This window comes from Acinonyx jubatus, chromosome C1, assembly GCF_027475565.1.
Source record: "Acinonyx jubatus isolate Ajub_Pintada_27869175 chromosome C1, VMU_Ajub_asm_v1.0, whole genome shotgun sequence".
In the NCBI taxonomy this organism is placed as follows: Eukaryota; Metazoa; Chordata; class Mammalia; order Carnivora; family Felidae; genus Acinonyx; species Acinonyx jubatus.
The window spans coordinates 153,661,953-153,684,851 of NC_069381.1; the positions used below are offsets into that span (position 1 = coordinate 153,661,953).

The 22,899-nt window shown below is 37.7% G+C and overlaps 1 protein-coding gene across 2 annotated transcripts in view; it reads left to right on the forward strand.

Moving 5' to 3' along the window:
• Positions 1 to 6,383: 6,383 nt before the first annotated feature.
• The window catches only part of XIRP2 (xin actin binding repeat containing 2), a 72,568-nt gene continuing 56,052 nt past the window's right edge, over positions 6,384 to 22,899 (forward strand). Inside the window, exon 1 of one of the 2 annotated variants that reach the window (XM_027055564.2) lies at positions 6,384 to 6,591. The gene's annotated coding sequence lies outside the window, so the exon portion shown is untranslated. The remainder of the gene's footprint in view (positions 6,592 to 22,899) is intronic. The other variant, XM_015066919.3, reaches the window with a different exon arrangement.

Genomic DNA, 22,899 nt, shown 5'->3' on the forward strand with positions numbered 1-22,899 from the left:
CATGTCTGTGTTTTCCTTGAACTGTCCCAGATTGTGCTGTTGTGCTAGCATGATTATTAATAGTGCTCCACTCTCAAAAGCACCCTGGTTTGCATGATAAATCATATGATCACCCTACATAAGACTATGAGATATGATTTAAATATGAGTCATACATGCCTAAAGGCCTTATTCATGGGTCCTTAATGACGTAATTTTAAGAGGATTAAAATTGAACAGGTGAAAATTACAGTTAATTAAATTCAGCTACAATTCAGTTACTAATACCCTAATTCTGTTTTCATGACAACTGAATGGGGCATGTCACCAACGGTATCCAAAGAAGATTGCTCAACCCTAACTGATGGTCTTAGATAATAATGCACAATTTGAAATATATATATATATATATATATATATATATATATATATATATATATTTCTTTAACTCTAAAAATTCCAGTATTTTTGTTCTTCAATTCTAAAAATCTTAGATTGATTCCCCCCCCCCCATTTATCCGGGGATTACATCTCAGATTACTGAAGTAGAGTTGTCCCAAATTTAAATCCTTCACTCACCCATTCTTCTGGTCTCTAGAGTGTCCACTCATAGTTCACTTTGCTACCATGCACAGTGAAGGCCTTGCCAGAGCCTACCCTAGGTCCACTGCAGACCTACCCTATGCCTAATCACAGTATTTATTAGTATGTGAAAGAGGTGATTTAAAGTATATCATCCAACATACATAATAGTGATTGGATAGAACTTTTAGATTAAGGTCAGGATAAATAACATATCCCAAATAATCCAGATATTTAGAATCAACAGAATTGAGTCCAGTCCCCACTTTTGCTGATCCTTAACTTTAATCTTTGGAGGAGTTACCAAACTTCACTCATCCTCAATTTCCTTATGTGAAATGGAGATAACACCAATATCTTGGGGTTGCTGTGACCATAAAAGAAAATAAATGTAAATCACCTACTTAAGTTCCTAGCAGAATTCCTTTATTAAATGTAGATGTTATTGTTAAGAGAGAATTAAAGGAAAAAGAAAGATTCACAAGCTTTCCTTGGAAAACTTTAACATTAATGAACAAGAAAAGAAAGTGAACTGAATGAATTCCTAGATGATGTCTTTTTTTTTATGTCAAAGAGAATAGGCTTTCAGCCACAGATGGTAGTACCAGCAAAAGTAGAAAGGGGAACAAATTCAACATGAGTGATGAGCACATAGAATTTTGAAATCCCTTAACCAGATATATCTTATTTCAGGGTATCAAGAATACCTGAAAATGTAGAAATATAGGTCGACCTAAACTCACATATGAGTTTCCCCTGAGAGGAAGGTCTTTAGTAGTAGTATGACTTTATATATTAGTGGCTCTGTTCTGTTCAATATCCTTTATCATAGACTTAGATAAGACATATATTGCAACTATAAAGAGACAACTGTACTGGATGACAGAAGCAAGCAGAGATAAGGGAGTGGCACTATTGCCATCCACTTAGGCATAAACTAAAAAATACAAGAAGCTGTAGATGTGGCTTATCACTAACATATGCAAAAAAGAAAAAAAAAGACTTAGATTTTAAGGGACTGTAGCTGTATGACTCAACAATCTCATATTGCTGTAGAAAATCTAGTAAGCACTTTTTGTTTTCAATATAAAATATACAAACCAAAGCTTTCTATTCCTTACCCATCTGTCTTTTAGATTACTAATCTTGTCATTTGCTGCCTCCAATCTGTTAAACTTTCCACTGAGTTATTAATTTCTCTTAATTGTATTTTTAAATTCCAGAATGGCCATTTCTATATTATTTTGTAATTTAAATCTTATTATAAAATTTTCCATCTCTTCATATACTTTGTATGTTATTTCCTATAATTTCTGAAATATGTCTGTCATTATTATTTTAAAGTTCTTATCTGCTAACTCAAATAGCTACAACATCTTTTCCCTGGGTTGTTCTCTCGGGTACTGGTGGCAATGTTCTGTCTTTTCACATGCCTAGTATTTTTTTTAATTGAAAATCAGTCATTGTGTTTTCAAAAACAAAGATGAAAAAGTTCCAGATGATATTATTTTCATCTGAGAGGTTCAGCCTTTCCTCTGCTAGGTAGACAGAGTGGAGGGGGAAAAGAGGCTGACTACCTTAATTTAGGATTTCATTGAGAATCTGTCACATCCTATATTTGTTCTACTTTTCAAAAGTCTTCAGCCTGGATATTTAGCCTTACACCCTGTGAAGCTTCAAAATTTGATAAATGTCTTGAGGGGGAGACTGGCAGTGTTTGAGTGCAGTCAAGCCACCAATTTTATCACCCGAAGCCTGATCAGGTTCCAAAATCTTTTCTGTTTCATCTGTCTCCTGTCTTCTAGGGTGGAAACAGGATCCTCATTCCATCTCTAGCTAAGTCCATGCTATTAAGCACTTCCAGGGACAAAGAAGTTATTGCAGATTATTTAGAGTCATTTCTTCTTTCCTTTGAGGACTTTCAACTGTCTTGTTCTAGAAGATCTTGTTTCCAAAGTATCATGAAAATGTAGGCTATTCCACTTTACTTCTCTGTATTTGGGCTTATGATGATAACTTCTATCTTGTGAAATGTTGGAACTTAGCAAATGTCTTGGGGAGAAAACTGAATTTGAGGTCCCACTGCTCTCCAGTTTTGTCATTCCAGTCCGGTGTGACTGCCAAAAGTTGTGTTTTCCTGCCCCCCAGCAGCAGTGCTTTTCCTGGGCTGAGCATGGGTTCTGAGCCTCTAGCTGCATCCAGAATCAACAAATAACCTCCAGGGGTAGCCTCCTAACCTCAGCTCACATTTGAAAGGTTCTTGCCTTTCTTGAATTGTACTCCCTCTGGTTCTTATTGTTTGGCTGATTCCTGATGCCTTACACATATACATATTTTTTTTTTGTAATTGATCCAGCTTTTTAAATCGTTCTCAGTGGGGGCACTGGTCTTATGCTAATTACTCCATCTCACTAGGAGCAACATTCTTATGTAGGTTTCAGTTGAGTACAACACAGGTTTTAATAGGTATAGGTATCTAGGCAGTGTGAAGATAATTTAAAGTGTGTTTGTGTATTGGAGAGGCAGGAAAATTTTCCACTTCAACTTTTTAAGATTTATGAGACAAGGAATCACCTTATGAATCTTTCTACCTGTCTATCTACATCTCATCTATCTACCTATATATCTATCTCATCATCCCTGTTTGTCCCCATTTGTTCATCTGTCTACCCACATGTTCATCCATCTTACTTTCATAGTAATTTCATAATAATTGATTCGATTGCTATCAAAGAATTAAAATCAGTGTCTGAAACAACCAAAATAATAAATAGTAAGAATCTAAGTGCTTAGGGGCACCTGGGTGGCTCAGTCGGTTGGGTGTCCGACTTGGGCTCAGGTCATTATCTTGCGGTTCACGAGTTCGAGCCCCACATTGGGCTCTGTGCTGACAGCTCAGAGCCTGAAGCCTGCTTTGGCTTCTGTGTCTCCCTCTCTCTCTGACCCTCCCCCTGTTCATGCTCTGTCTCTCTCTGTCTCAAAAATAAATAAACATTAAGAACATTTAAAAAAAAGAATCCAAGTGCTTGTATTTTCATTGTCTTCATGACTAAAATGAATAAACCAAATTGCATGATAGCTACTTAGTTCTGTAACTGCAAATTTTTGCTTGATCTTAGGTTAATTAATTTATGCATGCTACTATAGATCTTTTTTTCAATTTATTTGAGGAAGAGAGAGAGACCACACATGCAAGCAGGGGAGGGGCAGAGAGAGAGAGGGAGGGAGAGAATCCCAAGGAGGCTCAGAGCTGTCAGCACAGAGCCTGATGTGGGGTTTGATCCCATAACCCATGAGATCATGACCAGAGCCAAGATCAAGAGTTGGACGATGAACTTACTGAGCCACCCGGACACCCCCAGATCTGACATTTATTGCTCTTATTCCATTACCAACTATTTTATGATGTTCCACCAAGTTTTCTTTTCTTATCCATTATTTTTTTTTCTTTTAACAATGTATAATCATTGTGTTTTGGGATGATTATAAGCATTAGAAAATTATAATAAGAAAAATATGAAAAAATAATTTTATTTATGTGCATGCATTTAAATCAAATATATTCCTTTGCTGAAAGGATTAAAAGAGGAAATTTGAAGAAAGGTTATCTTAAGTGAAATATAAAGAACAGTTGAAAAAAATACGTCACTCAGTGGAATGAGAAAGCAGGTAGTTTGGAATAAGCAGGGAAAATGAAGAAGCTATAAGTCACATCTTTGCGGAATTAACAGCATTTGGAAAGAATAAAACCACCATAAGCATCACTAGCATCTATATGCAAATATAAGAGTAAAGTTGACTGTATACACATTGGAGGATCCATCTCCTCATAACTTAAGTCGAACTATTGTGATTTTAGATCTAGTGCTGTTTTAAGTATATAGTGACATAAAGTAATAAGAATCACTTTAAAATAAATATTTTGTCCTAGATTTAGACTGAGGTAAATATTTTATATATGTTATTTAATCTCCAAAGCAACCATTTAAAGTAAATAAACTTAGTCATGTTTAATCACAGATAAGTGAAGTGAAGCTTACACAACATAGGAAACTTGCCAGGTCAAGAGTTTGGTGAACACCAAAGCTGTGTTGAAATCCTCTGTTCTAATTTTTTTTTTAACGTTTATTTAGTTTTGAGACAGAGAGAGACAGAGCATGAATGGGGGAGGGTCAGAGAGAGAGGGAGACACAGAATCTGAAACAGGCTCCAGGCTCTGAGCTGTCAGCACAGAGCCCCACGCGGGGCTCGAACTCACAGACCGTGAGATCATGACCTGAGCCGAAGTCGGACGCTTAACCGACTGAGCCACCCAGGCACCCCTGAAATCCTGTGTTCTAAATCAGCATTGTCTGTAGGATTTTCTGTAATAATGGAAATGTGCTGTATCTGTACTAATGCATAGTCACTAACCACATGTGGCAACTGAGTACTTAAAATGTGGCTAGTGCGAGGGTGCTTGGGTGGCTCAGACAGCTCAGCGTCAGACTCTTGATTTGATTTCGGCTCAGGTCGTGATCTTGCCATTTGTGGGTTCAGGCTCTGCATCGGGCTCTGCATTGACAGTGCTGAGCCTGCTTAGGATTCTCTCTCTCTCCCTCTCTCTCTGCCCCTCCCCTGCACTCTCTCTCTCTCAAAATAAATAAATAAACATTTACAAAATGCCACAATGAGAAACTGAATTTTAAATTTATTTAATTTTAATCAGTTAAAATTTAAATGGCCACATGTGCCTAATGGCCACTGTACTGGACAGCACAACTCTAAAATAATTGGACTATACTGGCTCCTGGCCCTGAAGGATCTTGTGGAGCATACAGGGATACCATTTTAGAAGGCTTTTCTTAGAGTTAATTAGCTGGGATATCACTCCTTGACTTTTGATAGAAATCAATATTGCACATGGAAAAATGTATATACTGGCTTTTCTTAGTAAATAATATGAGAAATAGCTCACTTGTAAACATTTTGTACAAAATAAACAGTATATAACTGTTTTCCATAAGTCAAAGGGAAACATCCTCTCTTTTTGGGTTTGCTGTGATGCCATTAATATCCCACTTAACACTGCACTAGGAAAATAATAGAAGAGATAGGGGAAGCTGGTTATTTTATATTTACTTAGGAAGTATTAGGTATTGGCATTATGGAACCAAATAGCAATGCTTGGTGACTTCTACTTTCTTCCAGGTCAGGTCATGCTGAGTAAGTAAGGCGGCAGCAAAGGACATTCAATATTATTATCTCAGGAGCATGTGAGGTGACTCCTTCCCCTGACTGTTCTTCCTCATGCCAAGTGATTTTAAGCTAGAATGTCTTCTTACCCCTTCTTTCCTCACTTTTTTAACCAAAAGAGCACTTTCTTTATTTATACAAACACTACAATAGTGTTTTGCCTTGCATATGAGACCTCAAAAGGCAAACACTTTCCATATCGAAAAACATTTTCTAAATAAAAGTAATGCTTCCTCTTCCAGAGGACACTAATTCCACCAGAATACACTGGAACTTTTTCTACATGGTTTATTTTCATATTCTTGCCTCTTGAAAGATTAAAATTATTTAAACCAATGGGAGTAATTCAAGGCCTTTAGTCCCTCCTTTTCCTCATTGGTGCTGATTATTGTTTAGGCTTTGTTTCAAAGTTGAGAATTGGCTTGATGGCCTTGGCTGCGGAAGGGGTTTTGATTGACTGCACATGTGTTAAAACCATGCATACATTACCGAGGACACTGCGAGCCAGAGTGCCCTCAGAGACACACTTCTGAAAAGAGTAGTTGACTCAGGCCCCACCTAGACAGAGCTCAGTTCCTAAAAATAGGTGCCAAGTTGCATCCTTTAGACACGGGGCTAAAATAAATTCAGCCGTCCCATCTACTTGCTTGATAGACCCTTCAGTGGAGCCGGCCTCCACTCCACCGACCGCTTTCAGGGGACTGGGAAATTTGCTGTATGTGAAACAAGGGAGGAAACTCGTCTGTGAAGATACATGACATTTTCACGAACTTGGGGTTAAGTCTATTACCAAAGGTATGTGCAATATAGTCGTTGATACACACCCACTTCCTGGGTTGGAATATGTTACAGATCAGTGAAGACCACAGGTCAAATTGAACTTGTTATAAAAGAAAATATTCAGTTGTATTTTGTTTTTATGACAATATTTAACATTACTTTATATTGTTAAATTTAAGGCTTCATATATTACTCTCTGCCAGAGAGTTAGCATGTTTCATATGTAGTGTTGAGGAATAATGAGCCAAACTTGAAACTAAAAAGTCATGAGTGAAAACTATAATTTATAGCTAAAAAAGAAAACTGAAAAATTAGTGTATCTTCTATGACTGTAAATTAGTAAAACAGACAATGAATATACCAAAAAATATAAACTGTATTTCTTGGAATTTGGTGAGGGGAAGGGAGAATTTAAAATATCTTCGACTGTTGCAGCTTGCTCAGAGGAATGGGTTGAAAATTATTCTTTCTCCAGCGTTAGTTTGATTCTGTACTTCATGCCCGAGCTAGTCTCATCTCCTTTGGGAGCATTACTAGGAGTAAGGATTAAAGAATCAGGTTCTTCGATGTTTTGCAGAATTAAGGAAAGCACTGCCAGTTGGATCTGCCAGCCCTAATTATAGTAACTACAAACTTAAAGAGAGAAGACTGAGATTTTACTTTAAAGGCACCATGGCCTATATACTGTTTCAGATGGATTTTTTCTGTCTTCGATTGCCTGTGAACACTTTAATTTGGTCCTGTTGCGCCTTAAGTGTTTAGATGTTAGAGACTGAAGTGATTTGGGACAGGCATTATAACAGAATATCTTAAGACACCAACTACAAGCAAGGACACTTTAAGATTACATAATAGAGGGTTTAAATATAGCCAGCTGGTGCTGAACTGAAAGATATTTATTTTTACCAGAGCTCCATTTGGTCACTGACAAGCTGTAGGTTGTTTAAATTATTGGAAAATTTCATGTGCAGAATGCCAAAGGAGTAAAATATTTACCTCAGCTACATTCAAAGCCATGATTTTTAATATGAAAGAGCACCTATTTTGAGTGGGTTTTTTTTTAATGTTTATTTTTGAGAGAGAGAGGTTGCAGGCTGGAGAGGAGCAGAGAGAGGGGAACAGAGGCTCTGAAGCAGGTTCTGTGCTAACAGCAAAGAGCCCAATGTGGGACTCGAACTCACAAACTGTGAGATCATGCCCTGAGCCGAATCGGACACTTACCACCTGAGCCACCCAGGAACTCCCTGGAGTTTTAAAGATATCACCACTGAGTGGCAAAAATATTGGATCAGAAATGAGGAAGTCTTGAGTTCTATGCTTAAATATTCCTCTACTTCTCTGGCTCATCTTTGAGTATTTGGCCTTCTTAGTATTAACATGTAAATGAACAACAAGTCCCATTTTTTTTTAATTTTTTTTAACATTTATTTATTTTTGAGACAGAGAGAGACAGAGTATGAACAGGGGAGGGGCAGAGAGAGAGGGAGACACAGAATCTGAAATGGGCTCCAGGCTCTGAGTTGTCAGCACAGAGCCCGATGCGGGGTTCGAACTCACAGACTGTGAGATCATGACCTGAGCCGAAGTCCAGACGCTTAACCGACTGAGCCACCCAGGCACCCCAACAAGTCCCATTTTTGAGAGCATTTTGGATGTCTGCAAATTTGGCAGAGTGCCAGCCATTTGGGAAAACTGTAGTCCGGAGTTTGGAGTAAATGTTTCTGCTTTCATCTGATGTTGGGCATCTTTAAGATATAGCCTCCTTCACCAACCTGAAAATTAAAAGTAGGCATTCATTCTCCAGTGAACAGAGAGAGCTTTGCTTCAAAAGATGTTCATGCAAAAATGTCATCCCAGGCCTCAAGTCTTCTATAATTGCAGAGGAAGAAAGGGTTGGTTGCCTTTCCTCTGGTTTATTTTTGGTAAAAAGCCCACAAATTTCATAGATCATTTACAGTTGTCTACCACTGATAGCTGTCACTATTCAGTCAGCTTCCCTGCTCTGTCTCTCATATTTACCACAATCGAACAACTTATGCACATCAGTATTCTTTTTACTTGTTTGGTAAAATATAACTTATGATGAGATTATTTGGGGTTAGACTCTCCTAGTAAGCTTGGTACTGGGAACGATTTCCTCTCCTCTCTCTCTCTCTGTTTCTCTCTGTCTTTCCCTCATACAGATACACAACTCTGGGCACTAAGAGACCATTTTGTAAGACCTGTTTCCTAGCTGGGAGTCATGTCTAGATTCAGTAATTTATAGAGCAGGGCAGACACTTAATAAGTTCCTGGCATTGTAATGCCAAAACTTTGATTGAACAATCTGTGGGGGACAGAACTTAATTGACATGACATGGTCCTTTTTATTTGCTTCCCACCTCCTATCTGAAAGCATTCAAAAGTTACACTTTGAAACTTAATTAAGTTGTAATTTGTTTATTGTTTGTTTTGCTTCTGAAACAGACACTTCCTCATTCAAATTACAGTCTCATCCCTTGCAGAGTGGTGGGTAACTTCAGCTTGTTCTGATTCAGAAACGACTTTTGCAGAACACTGATTTATTCCATATAGATGCATGGTCTTTATAGGACTGTGTAGATATTGTACTGGTTTTTTTCCTGACAACAAATATGTGGTGTTTTCTGGCACCAACCAATTCTCCAATTCTCTAAAACCAACTCAGTATACAATTTAAATCAGTATTCATACTAACTTGCAGAGTTAGAGGAGACCCCAGATTGCCCCCCACTTTCTCCACTAACCCAGGAACAGCTAAATAGAAGCGATGCATAGGGCAAAGTGAGGCAGCAGACAGTGGCATAGAGCACCACACTCTCTCTGGGCTCCATACCTGTCAACACATTCACACACTTGGAAGCTCACCAAACCCTGTTGTTTAGGGATTTTATTAAGATGTCATTGTGTAGGATGATTAACTAAATAATTGGCTATTGGTTATTAAATTCGATTTCTAGCCCTTCTCCCCTTCTCAAAGGTGGGAAGTGGGGTTGAATGTTCCAACTCTCTAATCACTAGGTTGTTTTTCTGGCAATCAGCTCCTATCCAGAACTCATTTCTACTTTCCCCCAACCCCCACAGAAGACCCAGAATCATCTCATTAGCATACCAAAGACACTGCCAACCAAGAGATTCCAAGAGTTGTAGGATCTGTGTGCTAGAAGCCAGGGACAAAGACTAAACATTTATTTTTTATTATGTCACATACGTCTACAAAATCTCTTCTCCTTTGAAATGCTACCTATGAACTCCAGAGTAAAACTTTTATCCTATATACTTTCCTAATCATTGGAATCCATCACTTGTAAATTTAACTAACCTGAGTATTTTTTATTTGTACAGTATAATCAGTAAAAGCACAAAGGACAACAATTAGACAAGGAAAAAAGCAAAGATTTTATTTTCTTGAAAACATTGAAAGTCAGCAAATGCAATGATTACTCGTATCTCTTTAGATACAACAGATGATGGTGTAGCTATATTTAATGACTCTTTATGAGCCTAAATGATGGCATAAAAATAATCTGCCAGTGAGCAGTACAGTAGATAATCCAAATTCCTGGTAGAGTAGCTGTACTTCTTAAAATATTGTCAAGAATAAAATGAATTTATTACACAGAGGACACAAACAACCTCAGTGACTATTGGTTTAACACTTTTAAGTTCTAGATAAGAAAACTGAGGCAAAGGAACATTAATTAGTAAACTCTTCTTAAGCACAGAGAACTAGAAACCAACTCTTTTGACTTTTATTTCATGCTGTATGTCATTCCACAAAGCTTTATGCCATTAACATCAACCCAATCCCACTCCACCCCCATGACGTGGGATATCTTTCCAGGTATACCTTGATAAAGTCCTTTTTTTCCAACAGTAGGTTTTTGTTGCTTTCTTTTTGCATTTCCTGTTCTCAGAAAATTATGAAAAATTGTGTAAAAGGAGACCTGGTCCACATATTTAGTTAAAATTCAAAATATGATGGCTTTATTTTTTAATTTTACTAAGCATTTAAGTTTGCTCATCCTCTGTGTTAGAAGAACTCTTCCCCCACCCCCACTGTCTTGTCATTGGCACATGATTTTTCACTGCTCTTTTTGGCAGACCTTCAAGTAGATCTGTCTTCTACATTCTTATAATTGTATGCAGGATATATCCTGCTGCCTGGTGAATTGAACACTTTAGATATATCTGATGGTTCAAAAGTAAGTAATTGCCAAATTGCTCTAGACATACACATGATTTAAGATAAATATAATATTAAAAGAATTTATTTTGGGAAATATCTCTGTTTGTACAAGATCCAATAGCATCTTCCTAAAGAATCTGAATAGATCAGCATGTGTATTTCTAAATGTGTCAACGTGGTAGTTACCAACACTGAAGAGCTAAAAAAAAAATTCATATCACCATTAATTTTACAAGCAAAATCCAGCATTATAAATGATTTCCAAATATGTTCTCAATGTTCTTCATTGAAAGTTCAATGAATGTGACTTAACATAAACTAATGTTTGATTATCATTTAATGTAATTTTTAATTCATAGGAAGTTAATTGCATTGAAATAAAACGTAGGTAGAATTCACATTATAAAGTGGCTGGGGTTTTTTTAGCTATGTATGTTACATTTTGATAAGTAGAGTCCCATTTCCCGATGAATTACATTATAACCTCCTAGGTGCTTTATCACTGTCTATGTTGTTTACGGTAATTTTGTTTGTTCGTTTTTAGTCTGTACTGTCATAATAAGAACTCAGCTTTACCTTATCTAGCCAGGAAGCCTTTTTGTCAAATAATTCCAGGTTCATAGGGAATGGTAAATAAGAGCTTGAAGGAGACAATGAAAAAACTTTTTGTAAAGCTAAAGGCCACCTTTTAATGTATCTGTTTTTTAAGTTAGAATTTTTGATTCTCCACACAAGGGTTGTACTGCTAAGTTGGAATATTTCTGGGAAGGGACAAGAATAAAGTGAGTTTTTTCACATGATTAAAGGTTGTCAATTACAGCTACAAGCTCTTTATAAAATTCACTGCCTCTGCTTCTGTTGGATCCCAAGATATTTCCCTGCTACAGGGAGGAAGTCTGCTGGTTTGCTATGAGGGTAAAGCCCAGCAGCAGTTTTCAGGTAGAATACAGGGGCTAGAGGTAGGGATGCTAAAGGGGCAAGTGACGGCCATCAGCAGCCAGCTTAGTTCCTTCTGTCCTATGAACCCTTCCAGATGCTCAGAGTGGGAACAGAAGCTCATTACAGCCCCACCTTCTTCAGGAGAAACTATGCTAGCCCTCTGAGTCCCAAAGCACTCAAAATCATATATTTTTAGGAATGTAACTGTATTAGTGCATTCCTGCTTCAGTCACTGACTCATTCTGGAGTGGGAATAATTTCAGGATGCATCATCATCCATCTGTTATCCAGAACTGGACAACAGCCCCAACTTTGACTCTGTAAAATATCAGAGAAATGAAATATGAAAGGAAGGCATGTATTTGTATTTAAGTTACATTTTTTTTCCTGAAAAGATCTAGTCCGGCTATTGCAGTTATCAACCCCAAACTACTATTTATACTTTCTAATAGTCCACCCTTTAAATAGAAGCAATAAATTACCTCAGGCTTCAGTGTTCACCTCTTTTCATTTACCTCACCATTTCAACCCAACTGGTCCCAGTTTCTTGACTGTGTCATTATAGTACGTTATTACCATTTCTTTCCATTATGTTCCATTATGCTCATATTTATCTCTATATATTATTTTTTATAAAGTGTGGTGTTACTGGTGTCTCCATATTTGTCTTCCATTTCTTTCATATTCTTGAAGTGCATTTGGATGTTCAAATAAAGAAGAGTAGTCTTCAGACAAGAACCAATAACCACAATATCATCCAAAATGACATTTCTTTTTACTCTTTGCATAACATTGAACCTGACACAAAATTTTGTAAACATTTGTATCAAGAAAGTGTCAAACATCCTTACGACAACAACAACAACAATAATAATAATAAACATAAACATTTTCTACAGGATACTTCTCCCCTGGATAGATTTATGGTAAAAGTTCCAGGAGCTATGTAAAACTTCATTTTTGATATCATCTTTACATTTTAATCAATCTGAATAGTTCTTGAAATCAGAAAGATTTCTCAAGTGATGCAAGATCTTCTCTCTCTTTGCCTTTCCTCTTCCTTCTTATTTGATCTCATTTCCATTAAAGACCTCTGGAATATATTCCTTAGTATATTATCCTTAAGATGTATGCAGTGCCCTCAGTTTACCAGAATCACAAAAACACCATCTCTGAGGGCCAAAAGAGGTTCCAAATGAACCCTAGATAACACTTTATTGGGAAATCAGAAAATGCTGTCAGGTGAACCCTAATTAGTTGAACACAGACCTTGGAACCAGACTGCCTGGGTTTGAATTCTGGCTCTTATACTTACCACCTGGGTGGCTTTGGGCAAATTATTTAATATCTTTGTGCTTATTTCCTCATCTGAAAGTAGAGACACTATTAATATCTATTTCATAGGGTTGTTTTAAGGATTAAATAAATTAATATTTGTAAAATGACTACAATAGTGCCTGGTACATGGTAAGTGTTGTATAAGCCTTTGCTGTTACTGTTGTTTTTGTTATTATTATTATTATTATTATTTAATATATGAGGCTAGTATAACATAGCCTCATAGAGGCTATGAGATAATGGTTATCTCATAAAGATATGAGATATGGTTATCTCAAAAGAGATAATGAGATAATGGTTATTATCTCTTTCCCAGAGAGCAAGATAAGAAAATAAGGTACCAAGTTTTCCTAGATGCTGAACATTCAGAAAAACACCACACTAAAAACTGTTTCAGAGAGAAAATCATCTACCTGATTTAATAGGTTGTTCTGTTGTTAAAGTCATCCTTACCTTTCAGAGATGCACTTTTCAACTCAAATTAAATTTCTGTCTTCTCTGGAGTTGTAGAAAGCTATTAAGTGCCCTCTTTCTATTATAATAATTCCAACACTTGAAACTAATAACCTTCCTATTGTTCTTGATGTCAACATCACATTTCTTCAAGAAATCGAACTCTTCAACTACCTCAACCCTAATGACTCTGTCTCCTTTCTGATAGAGCTGCTCACAGCCACTTACTGGACCTTTTCATTACTTTGACTTAGTTCTTGGACTCTCAAAGTATTCTCTTAGACCACAGTTTTCTCTGTTTTCAACTAAAACTGATCTTGGCCCTCAGCATAATCTTCCTATCTTCAACACATCCTGCCCCTCAGCTTCTCTACTTTTCTTTGCCTCATCTCTCTATAACTTGGATCCACTTGCAGTGTCTGAGTAAAGATGGAAGGAGAACACTCACTGAGGGAGAAGGCACTGAAAGATGGGGCTGTAGGGACCAGACTGTTTACAAAGGGAATCTGAAGCAGCAAAGGCCAACAAGAATCCAATAGCTGAAAAGAAAGCAAAAGATCACGAGCCAATGAAAGGTGCAATGCATCAGATTTGAGGAATGTAGCTAAGCTATTAATAGGAAAAGAAATGGCAAGGTCAGAAGTAAGGAGGACTAGAAACAAGGTGGGATTGGAGCCTGTGATGGACATCATGCCTGCATTTCAAACTAAGGCCCGGAACAATTCAGGAGTGTTGGATACCTGGAGTTAAGGGCTCCTGAATCCAGGCTTCAGGGATAGGTCTAAGATCTTAAAGAAACATGCTTTAGACCTGATGCCCACTCAACTGGGGCCCCATTGTCAGCTGCAACAGTAGAGTTTTCATTGACCCCTCTCTGTTTCATTTGTCCCCACATTCTTGAGCTAAATTTATCTCACCAGAAACCAATTCAACATTTTCCCCTGATGTATTATTTGTACTCCCATTCCCAGGATGCCTCTCTCATTATATAATATATAATACATAATATATAATATATAAATATTGACTCCTTATCACATTTACCATTATTCCCGAGAACCCCAGATGTTCTCTATTCTAATATACATCTGGAAAATTTGAGAATAGAAACAGGTTTGTGAGTAATGCTTTTTAGAAAAGGGCTATGTTGAATTTTAAAATGTTTAACAACATAAAATTAGGGCTTAGATAGTCACTAGAGATATGCCCTTGGTGTAACAGAGATGAAGCCGAGAGCTGATGGAGTGTGTGTGGTGAGACAAAAACAGAAGACTGGGGATGGAGCCCAGGAAACTAGATATGGTTGGGTGTCGGGAATTTTTCAGGAGACTGAAAATGATAGAGCAGATGTGTCTGGTCTAAGCTACTCACCAACTCCATGCTCAGTTTATAAAGAATAAGGCAGAGCATGCTGCAAAGCATCAACATTTTTAATTCCTCCTTCTGAGATACTTTCTGTAATGGCAAGTGTCAGGCTTGGTGAGGTTTATGACGTTTTCCTCAGGCCCTGCACTGCTGGTGAATGGGACGTAGGGCTTTCTGTCACATCTGCTTTTCTTGGCAACCTTCCATCTCAGAAGTGCACTGGGACACCCTGAATACCTACTGAGGTCCTTCTCCTAGATCTCAGAAAGCAAATAGGATACCACTTGTGATTAGATGTTCCTCCAAGGAAAAATGTGAGTGTGCATCAGTGTCTGCGTGTTCTGTCTGTAATCCTGCTCTTAACCCTCTGGCCTGAGAAGGCTAGTTCTTTTCTTCTGGACTGAACTGCGATGGAGACATAAATATATCTGGAATTTTTTAGCTATAAAATTTTTCTAATTGCTTTCTGCAGATATGTAATAACAGAAGAATTCCTGGCAGAAATTGAATTTGGCAGAAAGCCCAAAGTTGACTGGTTTTACTTTCCAAGCAAACATTCTTGTGCAGTTCTAATTTTCACTTGCTCATGCGGTGTCCTGTGGAGCAGTTTTGGTGATGAGCTGGATTTCATTGTGGGAGACTCATGGGTTCACAGGCAAGAAGTTTATTTTTGCTCCCTCCTGGAAGCTGTAATCCCAACTTTCACATCTCCAGGCTGCTTAAATATCTTCTGTTGCAGAATTAGGAACTTGTTTTCTACACTTTAAAAAGAAGTAAAAGAGAGAAAGTAACAAAATCTATCAACAGGAACTATCGAAAGATGGGCACTGGATCTTGCACTATTATTTGAAGACAAATTCATTTGATAAATGCTTAATGGTCATGCACTGTGTATACGTTGTGATGTCAAACGTTAAAACAAACAGCTGTTTTCATCTCGACTGTCCATTTATGTCTTGGGAATCTAGGAATTTTAGTTCCAAATAATAATAAAAATGCAATAACCACTTCTGCAAGAATGTTAGGAAAGGCTCTGCCACTCATCGTTACGGAAAGCACGAGCAGATCATTCTTAGAAATGCTTTAGACTCCTCCTACTCCCAAATAGGGCACATAAAGAGCATTTCTGGCCACTTTGTGATGGCCATTTTGTAAACTGATGAAGCTAAGAGAGACTGACTGAAATCATGGTAGATACGGTTATGCAGGCAAACAAAAGACTTAAGAGATGGAAACCGGTGCTGAGCTCCTGGCCAGTGGTTGATGGCCTGCAGTTGTGGTTACATGTCTAAAATTTTTAAAATAGTAATTGCTGACAAACAAGGAGTTGCTTAAGTTTACAGTCTGAGTTCTTCCCTATCAGGTGAGGTGTCCTAATACAGTGGCAGGTCACACTAAGCTGAAATGACTTGTCCATCTGCCCAAGACTTTTGGTGTCTAAAAGAAATAGTCTGGGGAACTTAATCCAATTTAAAGCTTCATATGGAATTTTACAATGAGGCCCAATATATAATTTTAAAATTGCTTCTTACAATTCACTCCCCCCAACTTCCCACCTCTCACCTTCTCTTACACTTGATCTAAAATACCATTGGCCTAGGAAATCTTTTGTTTGCAAGTTTTAATTAAATTCTTTGTTGTTCACAGATGTTACTGTCTTTTTTTTTTGTTACTGTTTTAATGTGCATAGAAAAGAGCAAGTTTTAATCTGGATAACATTTAAAGAGTGATTTTTACACTTCACCCTTTAAAAACAAGAGTGAAATAAGCAGCATAAACTGAGTTGCTCCACTTATGGTGCACTTAGAGGATTAGGTTTTGACTCTAAGGGAAAAGAAACAAATGCCAATGCCAAATTTTTAAAGATAAATAAGTATAAATAAATTAAGGGATGATGAGACTGACTAACTATGTACTTCATGTGTATCTTAAGCAGGGCAGACTATTAAATTACTTCCCCTCTTTGGACTGTCCCTAGTACCTGCATAGCATTAGGAAACTGACATCATCTTTTTCTTTTGAAGTTACAGTCCACATTTATATGCAAAGGGCATGTAGGTCACGTTAATTGTTGGTGACAGAATAACCTAGGACCCGACCGATTCAAAGTTTTGATACATTAAAATTATTACACTTTATAAACATCCCTGTTCTATATTTAAGACTGTTCAAAATATATAGAGCATTTTTAGCGCCCCCTTCAATTATAGGGACAGTAATGAGAAAGTAGTTGTTACGATACAAACATTTGAACAAGATGCAAATTACCTTTCAATTTAGAGCCCATTAGTAGAACCTACAGCTTTTGTAAGGAAAACATGGATTCATAACATTTTTTTTAATGTTTATTTTTGAGAGAGAGAGACAGAGCACAAGTGGGGGATGGGCAGAGAGAGACAGAGACACAGAATCCAAAGCAGGCTCCAGGCTCTGAGCTGTCAGCACAGAGCCTGATGTGAGTCTCAAACTCAAGTTGTGAGATGATGACCTGAGCCGAAGTTGCACACTTAACCTACTGAGCCACCCAGGTGCCCCAGATTCATAACATTTCTGCTGAACATTAGCATTTTTGTCATCTTACCCAAGGTTAAATGATTAAAGCCCACATCGTTTTGAAAGTATTCATTTTCTTAGAAAGTGGAATTTTTCTAAGAACATCACTGCTCTGGAAGACAGAATTTATTTCCAGAGGAGTCTGTTATTCACCAAGCAGTATGTTACATTATTGAAGCATTTTCTCTTTTCCCTCGACTGCTTAGCTTTTCCAAATAATGTTCAGTAAAGAAAGTACGTAGAATCAAGCCTATCGGCCATTAGTTTTTGATCAAGCCTATCGGCCATTAGTTTTAAAAGAAAAAATAACATATCAAAGGATACTGTAGTTTGTAGACTTAGGCAGAGAAAGCACTTTTAAACAAAGACTTCCTTAAGGTCATTGAAAAGAGTTGGTGTAAATTTGGAGACTAAATTTCTGTAAGACAAAGGCTTAAATATATTTTATTACTCAAAGGAAAAGGGTGATTAGTAGGAGAAAAGCTGCCACAGCATCAGTTGTCTAAATTGGTAAGAGTCAGAATTTGATGATTTGGGCTTTCTTTTAATATCCTTTGTCACATGCTAACCTTAGAAGAGAGGTGAGAGTTAGAAAGAGGGCGAAGTATCGGGGAATTCCTAAAAACAGATCCAGAAAACTCTGGCTGTTCCAGAATGCAACTAGCACAGAAATGAGTTAAAGTCATAGTCGGGAAGTAATTAACTTCCCTACCTCTGCCTCCTACAAACAAACCACTTAAAGATGGGCACACCACGGGATGTTTCTCAAAGCTGCAAATTAGTAAAGGTTCAGCATCTCCATTATATTACTGTGGCTCATTTTTTGACCTGTTGAGTGCCCTCAACATACTTGGAACTCAACAAAACAGTTCAGTATACATGAACTAGCTTCATATGGATTTTTACAAAACCAATGAGAGAAAAAATGGACCATTTTAGGGAAGACAGATTCTAAGCTAGTATGCATGACTCATCTCCATCTACCAACAAATTGCTCTGACCTCAGAATGAAGTCACTTTGTGTAATCTGGAGGTCCTGACAGTTTTAGAGGTGCTGATGGATATGTTAACTAGTCTGTTCCTGCACTGCCTTTCAGAGGCACACACATTTGCTGCTAATCACAGACTGACTTTGATGACTATCTCTCTGTGGTTAAGAAGTGATTACATTTGCTTGCCAGTTTTCAAGTTCTAGCCTAACTAAAACAAACAAACAAACAAACAAAAAACAACCAGAAAGAAGATGGAAGATATTCTCTTCACAAAGGTACTGCCCACTAGTAAACGAGCCACACGTAAAGGAGATTTGGAGATGGGCAATCACAGGGAGTTTGTGAAAAGGAAAAGCAGTAATGAAGCAGTGGGAATAAAAAAGGAGTACTTTAGAAAATAGTGAGGAAAAGTTGTATCAAAAAGGTAGCAACTCAAGCAGACATGGAATAATGTAGAATGACATGAAATTTGGGGATTTTCTGCAATAGAGACTTTTGGAAGAAAAGGATGGAATTCAATTTAAATAAAAGGAATACTCAAGTAGGAAGAATACCTACATTCAGATTAAATGAATATAGCAACACCTCTATTTAGGGATTATTTAACACCTAAATAAAGGTACTTAGTAGAGGTATTTAGTAGAGGTACATAGCAAGGCAAAGTTACCTAGCAGAGCAACAGTGTAATGGATCACAGGTGAGAAAAATCCAAGACCCTTCTCCTTGCCTGTAGCAGGCAGCCACAGGGCAGCAGAGACTCAGGGAGTGGCTGCATCCTCACCACCTGGCTGGTCCAGACCATGGCTCACTGCACCATGCAAACCGTTCAGAAGTTGCATAGGGAAATGAAAAATGTTAAATAACTGACTGATGGTTTCATGGCTTTACCTAAATTACGTAGAAGAGGGGGAAATGTGGGGAATGTTTTTTTGGAAGGAAACAGTTGATCTGTATACAAGGGTGGTTTTCATGAGCTTTACGTTTTCAGAGGACTGCCTTGTTGCTTGCTGGTGAACCAGTTCATGAGCTAGTGTCAAGATACAGTTTGAATATCATATTCATTGAGTTAGTAATTTCTTCTCCTTTACATATTTTCTCCATGCCTGTGGCCATATGAGTAGGGTTATGCCATCTTCTTTGCTTGAATCTCATCGTGTAGTTCCATTCCTTCATGATTTACTGTGCTCTCTTTGTTTCAGGAAACGTGGTAGATACCAGGTTTATAAAGAGGAATGGAATATCCTTACAGAAGGCTTTAGATTTAGGTGGATCAGAGTCAAGTCCTATCCTTTCTCCTTATAGCTTTGATCCTTGGGAAATTTCATAACTTTTATTATTCTTAGACTTGTACCAGCTCAGATTACCTGCATAATTACATGCAGGAGATATAATAACACCTAGGGTGACTGGCAGCTAGTGACCATTTATTATTTACTGTGTGCAAGATATTATGTAAACTACTTTATAAGATCTCCTTCAGTCCTCACAGGCAATCACTAGGTTCTGTTATCATTCCCATGATAGAGGGAAGAAGAAAGAGGCTTAGAAAAGTTAAGCAATTTGCTTAAAGTCAAAAGTGAATGTCAGAGATAGAATAATATTGGGCCTTCTGGGTCCAGAGTGGATGGTTGATCTGCATGTGGGTCTGCCTCCTGATGGATAAGAGCCCAAGACAGAACCTGGAGTAAAACAGGTTTACAAAATTAACTTAGCTCTGTCCTGTGCTGGGGGAACTTGCATGTTGGTGGAAGGTGACAGAAGCCCAGTGGGAGGTGGGAGGGTGGGCGGGGATATGGCAGGCAGAGGAACTTCAAAGATACACTAAAATGTAACGTCATGCAAATCGAAGTGTAATTTTTAAGTGGTGGGAGAGCACAGTGGAGGGAGCTACTCACTGCCCAGGTTAAGTGGGGGAAATCTAAAGGGAAATTGAGCCTGTGGTGGGCTACAAGTGGCTCTTTAACCCCATCAAATAGGATTGAGCTTGGTCCATCTTATGTCATCTCCATATAAACAAATATGGTTTTGGGGGTGGGGATGTGGAGTGTGTGCCACCAAGTTCCTCAAGATTCCCCACCTAAAGAGAACTACATTTGGTGTGTCTTCAGTCAAGCCAGCTTCCTTAGCAGGCTGAGCCATCTGGGAGCTGGTTTTATTCAGAAGTCAGCATGTTGAAATGATGCAACCTGTTGTATTGCTGTTTTTAGAGATAAGGCCAAATCAACACTTCTTAGAATACTGTATTTCCTGAGAAGCTCTCTGTTTTTTTTCTTTTCTTTTCTCTTCAAGTAGAGCAGGACTGAATATAATGGTGATTAGGTCATGCCCAGCCTTGAGCACTGTGCTTGGCTCATGGTAGATGGGTGGTAGATGTTTACTAACTGCATGACTAAAGCCTTAGGAAGAGAGTTTATCAGATACTTTTATTGTATACTTGGGATGCAGATTCAAACAAGAGGACACTGTGGTGGAAGCAGGACACCACCTGCCATGCCCTGGAGCAGAATTGATCAAGAGAAAATTAGAGCAGTGGCCCCTGCTTTGCATTTCTCTTCCCTTGTAGTCAAGTCTGTCATTTCCCTGTTTGCATGGATCGATACCTAACCCCATCTCAAGTTTGATCTCTGTAGTGACCAAAGAAATATAATTGAGGAATTCACTTCGATTTCTAATTCTAAACCCAAACTTATAAGGATGAAAAAAGAAACAATTAGAGTCATAGAAATTCAACTTTATTGGTTTCCCCTTGACTTATCCCTACATGCGCTAAAATAAATGTTTAGAAAGGATTTGTGTATAGATGTTTAGGAAGCAGAAAGGATTCATAGCCTTAATTAAAATGTATTTTATAATAAAATGTTATATTTTAATTAAAAATATTTACATGAGAGACTGTGTAGAGTTGAACAGGTAGTTCAGAAATACTTGAACTCAATTCCAGGCTCAGCCACTTACTAGATGATTTTATCTTTTAAATGTTACTTTCTTCATCAGTTGAATGGAAATAATACCACTGATCAGATACGGTTGCTGTAAGAATTAGATGTAAAATGTAGGTGTATAAGAATACGTGCAAAATGCTTACCACATAATCAATACTCATTAACAGGTAGTTATCATTGTTATAATGCAATATACGTTTGATTATGCTAGGGAAATGTCTAACATGAGACCTAAGTTGTAAAACTATGCACCATTGATAGGCATTTAATGGTTCTAATTTATTTGACCATTTCAAAGAAATTTAAGTCATTTTATTCAATTATTGATTTTTTAACTGGGCAATTCTTTAACTACACTAAGCAATTAATTTGAAATATTTAATAGCAATATGATTAAATGTCCAAATATACCCAAAACTGGCAATATTACTGTACTAATAATTATCTAATTTCTGACTAAATTCTATTTGTTCTTAACTGCTTTAGTACCAGAAGTACTTCTTGTGAGACGCTAGGAGCTGCACAAAACAGGACAAGTCTATATGATAATACATTACTACAATTAGAAACGGCAGTTCTTTTACTCAGAGAGATTAAAATCTAAATGGACATTTAAACTTAGTCTTATCTATAAGTAGATGGGCATTTCTTCTTTGGGGCATGAAAAATAACTTCAAAGATGTTTCTATCACAAGGTGGTTTGTGTATATAAATCTGTGTGATTTGGGGGACCTGGAACTAAAATATGACTTAAGAAGGATCTACTGGAGTGCCTGGGTGGCTCAGTTCGTTGAGCATCTGACTCTTGATTTAGCTCAGGTCATGATTCCAGGGGTGTGGGATTGAGCCCTGTGTTGGGCTCCACACTGAGCGTGGAGCCTGCTTGGGATTCTCTCTCTCCCTCTGCACTCTCCCCCATTCATGTGCGCTCACTCTCTCTCTCTCTCTCTCTCTCAAATTAAAAAAATAAATAAATAAATAAAGATGTTTAGAAAGAATCTACCATGTAGTAAATTCTGACATGGACAGGTGTATGTACGTGTAGAGTGGATGCTTGCATTAGCTTCCTATTGCTGCTGTAACAAATTACCACAAAAGTAGTAATTTACAATGGCACAAATTTGTTATATTATTGTTCTGGAGCTCCAAAATCCAAAATGGGTTTCACTGGGCCAAAGTGAAGGTGTTGGCTGAGGCAAGCTCCTCCCAAAAGGTCCAGGGGGGTGGAGGGATCTGTTTTCTTGCCTTTTCCAGCCTCTAGAAGCTGCCGACATTCATTAACGCATGTCCTCTGCTTTCAAAGCCAGTAATGTACAATCTGCACTGCCCCCCTCACCCCCTCTCTCTCAACCCTACCTCTGCTTCTGTCATCACCTTTCCTTTCTGACTGACTTTCTTGCATCTCTCTTTAACTTATGAGAACCCTTGGGACTATGTGGAACACATCTGGATAATCCAGGATAATCTCCCCATCTCAAAACTCTTAACTTAATCACATCTACAAAGTCCCCTTTGCCATGTAGAATAACACATT